Below are 6,000 nucleotides of genomic sequence, written 5' to 3'. Positions count from 1 at the left end.
GAAATCATGGGGGGTTCTACACAACTGATAAATGTGATTGTCAGAAGAAGCAAACCGCATGGATCATCATTGGAACCTCATTTGCCAGTAAAAAATATGATAATTGTTTTTTTACCCTTCTATCTGGCAACAAAACTGACACCTTTTTTACAAGGAGTCATGTTTGCATAGACCACAATACCTGCAGTCATAATGCAAACAAAAACATAACTCTGATAATGTATGCACTGTCCTTGAAGTTGATTGGTCCACATCCGAGACAGCTTTCCTTAGAGCCTAGTCTCACATGGGTTGGACCAGATGACGCAAAAAGGCGCACAACTCAAAGACAATGCACCATCAGAGTATGAGAGCTCGGGGCATGGATCATCTCCTGAGATGCCCTGCAGCACCGCAATGTACTCCTCAAGATTGGACAATGCCAACACCAGAAGCCGTGGCCTGTGCAGAATATTGGGAAAAGACGATGTAGGTTGGACAGCCCACATCAGCATGGCACTCACGTCCACATGAACCTCATGGCCGCACTTGCAGGAGCCCTTTGATCCTTTATTCAAAAATAGACCTACTCCTTGTCGTTTGATGCCATCATGCCAGAGGGACTAACATACCAGGCACAGTACTCATTTGTAGGGGAAGTTCAGGACTGGTTAAGAAAATCGTGACTGGCGTTGGCCGTGAGCGAAAATCGAGTTACGCAATCGCTCAATTACACACACGTACAGCAATGGTATTTTCCATTACACACACGCACACACTGCAACGAGTGCACCTGCACACCTACACACGCCCGAACACACCCTACCCCACCAAACCCCCACCACACCCCACGAACGCGCGATGTGGACACACCCCATATTCTGCTATAAAAGCCGGGTTGATGCCCACAGAAAGGCACGGCACGAGGTCAACTCTTCATAATTCCTTCCGACTCGTCAGCATTACTTCCGTCGCTTCAACATGAGCTGCCCATCGAAGAAGGTGAGAGATCGACAACCCTTGTGCACCGCACACAGGACAGACGCCGCCGCACACGGTGCCACCCTGCCCCTTGGGTGCCACTGCTGAGGTTATGTATTGCCACGGGGCATGTAAATGCATGTTCAATGCTACATATCAGAGTGGCATAAACACTGCTACAAATAGCGCACGTTAAATGGGCGTCGAGGCGGTCAAGGGAGATGACAGAACAGTGGGTTTTCAAACCCATTTGGAGACCCTTGCAATGAGACATTCCATCTCAAGGGGTGTTCCAGGTAAAATATAAACATCATATGACCTGTTTAACCCACAACTTTCCCCCTTTGTAAATATAATTGTTGAAGGAGCCTCCTCGAGAGATTTCCTGTCAATTGTGACCGACTGATGCAAATTCTAGTGATGTCTTAAAAGGGGCTAGACATCTCAAATGTGGTCCAACATTTACTTATTTGATTCGGTCGCCCAAATATAGATGGCCACTCAGGGCGACAGAGACTCATGCCATCCCATTACGATGTCACTCTCCGCGTGAAATGTAGAGCAATGGACCGAACCGAACTGCACCGTTAAAATGTCAAGTTCCCGTGGCACCGGGTGGGCCTAAATCATTGAAAACCGATAGTATAACAGCTCACAATTTTTAAAAATACTACAAAATTTGGGAGATTAGGTATTGCAGTGTACTGCAATCTAAGCAAATAAAAACTCATGTACAAATGTAAAGATATATAAATTAGGGGAATGTGTTAACAGCCATGCAAAGATACAATATCGTACGACCACGGCCCTGTTCTGTGGTTATTTTGCTACGTTACAGCGCTAATGACAAATGGTGTTGAGATTTTGTTGAATATTACAAATAGACAATTTTTTATATTTTTACGGTTATTTTTACATATTAATCTTTCATGCTCATTCCATGTGCCATTTGTACATCGGTATGGACTCGTTTCCAGCAATGTGCGGCACGTTAATGCGAATGAAATCATTCATTTGGACGAATGCGTCCATATCCTGTTCGGCGGTTAACTCGGCTCATCATCTCTCAGGGGCTGACGGACCAACGACGGTCGTTATCCTACAAAAATTACCCTCCCCCAACCTCCAGCCGCCATACGACACTAGTTAAAGACGATGAGGGAAGAGCACAACCTCAATGGTAATTTGAGCAGGAAATCGCCGTTCGCGACGTTGCCGCCACCGTGTGGCAGCGACGTCATTGCACCAGGCACACCCACTTTAGTGTTTGCTGTGTACTGGACCTCCAAGCAAATAAAGCGCATGGTATTTCTACCACTGGCTCGAGACCGGAGATGAACGCCATCGAATGCTCGCGTGGCGGCAGAGACACATGCAATCACATTATGATCTCACCCTTCCCGTGAAATGTAGAGCAATGGACCGAATAGAACTCCGCCGTTAAAATGCCATGTTCCCGTGTGTGTCTCACTCACTTCTGCCAGCCTGAAGAACTGGAGGCCAAGTTCAAGGCTCTTGACAAGGTAAGCGACGGACCTTCGACTTCAACATTTGTACTGTATTGTCACCACCATCATCATCCTGTCACTGTGGTTGGTAATATAACCACAAACTTATAGTCTTGAGACTCGGTAAGAGTTTGCTGGGTAAAAAAAAAGATTATTTGATTGGCGTGCCAAACATTTATTTTAAAGGCATTGCAAAGCACTCATTTAAGGGATATGACCACGCTGGTCAGTACGGGTCATACCAAAACTGTGGACCATATAGTAAACAACTATGGTCTTCTTCAATGGAGGAGGAATTGCAAAACTAAACGAACTCTTTCCTGAAGCCCTCACGTGACTAGCAGACCTCAATGTTGGCACTTAGATCCTGAACATATTGCTGCCATAGGCAAGAATGGAAGAGCTACGGGTCATTAAAACGTGAATGTGCCCCTTGTCATCAGGATGGCAACAAAAGCTTGAGCAAGGCGGAGCTGAAGGCCGGACTCGCGTCCCTTGGACTCAGCGAGGCACAACTGGACAGCTTCTACCTGGCAGCAGACAAGGACAAGGATGGCAAGATCAGTTGCAGCGGTAAGAGAGACATCATCGTCGGCAGAACATCAATAAGCAGTCATAACTCTCTACAGTATGATGCATAGATGAGCTATCCGGCTTGCCGATTCTTAACGGTGCTCTCTGAACAAAATATATATTTGAATGGATGTGCTGACTTCATAACTAGCAGGGGCTCGGAACCCATTGAGGCGTCAGTGACTGGGTGCCCACGTGACCCCAGACACGTCGGCAAGTAAAGCAATGACGTGGAAGAGCAATGAAAACAGACGACACATTACGCGTCTTCACCGATTATACATAGCTCAAGGATACGTACATTGCGTAGCCTAATTGACACGTGCTTGATTTGTTTTTGCGCGCAGAGTTCGTCAAATACTTCCAGCAAAAGAAGTAAAGAGTGACCGTGGAAGCTGAAAACCGACCACACAGCCCCGTGCACACTGCAACACTCGGACACACACCAACAGGCGCGCACACACCCACGATGCACACTGTCACACCGCCAACACGCGCATACCACCAGCACGTGTTAGAGGCACACATCGACTCAGCACACACTTCCTTCACCACACGGACAAAATATCATATCCTAAACAATGACAGTGCTTAGCACGAATAATATCTGTCATATGTGTAGTGTAATGTAATTGACATCATAAATGCATATTACTATACTGTAGGAAAGGTATTTCAGGCATATATGTATAGTCCATAAATACATACGCATATGCATTTGATAACAGAACACACACAAACGATACAAAACCACCTCAAAAGCTGTCTGGTTTTCTCTTTCCTCTGGGGTTCCTGGTGAGGTGATATGAATTGAACTGGAAATAAAATGACAATCTACCAGTGCGCTGTGGTGTGCGTGTGCATTGATTCTGTGGCGATAACACGCAACTTCGTCATCGACAGCTGCCATTCGTCACAAACATCAGCGACCAATTACGGCACTTGTGCCAAGCTCGGTGCACTGTTTACAAAGAGGCACTTGAGCTCTTTCTAGTGGTGAATGTTCGATGGCATAAGGTGATAAGGTCACGGGTCAAAGCAAGTTAGCAGATGTTCACTGATGGGACCCGTGCCCAGATCTTTGAAGGATCTGTGAGTTTGAGGTTATTTGTTGCACGGATGATCCCGTTTGGCCAGTTGCCCGACTATTTTACACGGGGGGGGGGGGGGTCCGTGGTGCTTGAGCACAACAACAAAAACAAAATACAACATCAGTAACGCAAAGAACGAGTACAGGGTATTCAAGGAATCCTGCACAACGACATACTTAACGGTCGTAGACGAAGCACACGCGAATAAAAAAAAAGACAGTGGAAACATAATGTAAGAGCAAGGGGTGCCATCAGAAAGTTAGGTAAAGATGCAAGCTTGTAATGTTGATCAATAACGAAATAAAGTGGGATAGTGAATGAATCCACATTGTCGATGAGCGATAAGGGTTTTCCAGAAATGTTGAACAGCAACACGGAAATACTTTTTTTTTTTTACAAAACAAGCTCTTGTGATCTGCTCCACACAATAAAGTCACATTAATCCCAGGATGAATGTTAGGACAGGCCAACCTTATTGCGTCAAGCTGACACGGGTGGTCCTGTTAAAGGGGTCCACGTTTTCACAAAGAGGAGAGGGCTTGATTGTTGCCAAAACAGACACAGGGCTTCGTGTGGCACGACAGGCCATGCAGCTTCCACACAGCCTTACGTAGCTGGTGAAAATGTAATTTTGCTCAAACAATTAATATTGACACAGAGCTAGCGATGAGCAGACTGCTCGCTTATGGAAACTCCTCCATAATCTCTATTACTCCAGCATTTGTGGGGTTTGAGGGTAAGTGTGGAATGTTCAATGACAAATGATGCAAGAAGGCTTTTTAGTGGAACTCATAACAAGGCCCCATTGCATGGCAAGCTTCAGAAACAGTAAATTATATTATTAAGCATTCAGCATACAGTGAGGGAAAAAAGTATTTGATCCCCTGCTGATTTTGTACGTTTGCCCACTGACAAAGAAATGATCAGTCTATAATTTTAATGGTAGGTTTATTTGAACAGTGAGAGACAGAATAACAACAACAAAATCCAGAAAAACGCATGTCAAAAATGTGTAGTAACGCTTATGACTCGTTCACACCGGAGTTGGAGGCACACTTGTTTATTTAACATCACACGTTGTGACATACACACTGAGGGGGTATCGGCCCCCTCACCCGTCTATCTGAGGACACACCTCTAGGCTAACCCTAGCCTGCCTCTGAGTCCTCCTCTAATGGGCTAGGGGAGGCTATCTTGGCCCGACACTGGTCAGTCGGGCCCGGTACCCAGAGTCCAGACCAGCACTGGCTCTGGCTCTGGTACCACGCCACTGGCTCGAGCCTGCGCGGTCCTGATAAGGACGGCGTGCCAGGGGGAGACCAGGGCTCTATCTAGGACGTCTTCCGTCTTCTCTTCTTAGCTAACACAACACTCCCGAGCCCTTCGATACATTCCCCTTTTATACCCAACCCCTCCCTGAGGGGTGGGGCCCCGGGGGATCATAATGACCGAATCGACCCCCCAGGGTGTCTGGCGCGGACGTCGCAGAGGGCACCTGCTCGTGCACACATGTAGCCCCGCCTACTGTGTTTGTTTACCATAGGCTGCCATGCATAACGGGCTCTCTCTCTAACACCCCTACATCACTCCCCCCCGCATAGCATGCAGCCGTCCCGGCTGCCAACATACAAAAATTTGACAATAAAGGTGCCTTCACCCCCTGACCGCGCGTGTGCCTCACTATTTTTGAACAATAACAGGAACCAGAACAAGAACGCAACAGCAAGATGAGAAAACAACCCATCGCACCCCCCCCGAATAAATACGAATTCCGTAAAAAAAACAGCCTATATACAATCAGCAGGGAACCCACCACGCACACACAACACACGGTGAAGCCAACATATGTACATCCGAGGAGTGGGGAA

The 6,000-nt window shown here is 46.8% G+C and overlaps 1 long non-coding RNA gene across 1 annotated transcript; it reads left to right on the top strand.

The window, feature by feature from the left end:
* The first annotated feature begins 335 nt into the window (after positions 1–335).
* Positions 336–3,884, top strand: LOC144719014 (uncharacterized). Its single transcript, XR_013585521.1, has 4 exons — positions 336–981; positions 2,445–2,483; positions 2,912–3,041; positions 3,389–3,884. It is a non-coding gene; the product is annotated as an uncharacterized LOC144719014 (long non-coding RNA).
* The last annotated feature ends 2,116 nt before the right edge of the window (positions 3,885–6,000 follow it).

Source organism: Lampetra planeri, chromosome 5 (assembly GCF_965212315.1).
Source record: "Lampetra planeri chromosome 5, kcLamPlan1.2.h2, whole genome shotgun sequence".
Classification (NCBI taxonomy): Eukaryota; Metazoa; Chordata; class Hyperoartia; order Petromyzontiformes; family Petromyzontidae; genus Lampetra; species Lampetra planeri.
Note: the sequence above shows the minus strand (reverse complement) of the source record. Positions and strands in the feature narration are given on the sequence as shown.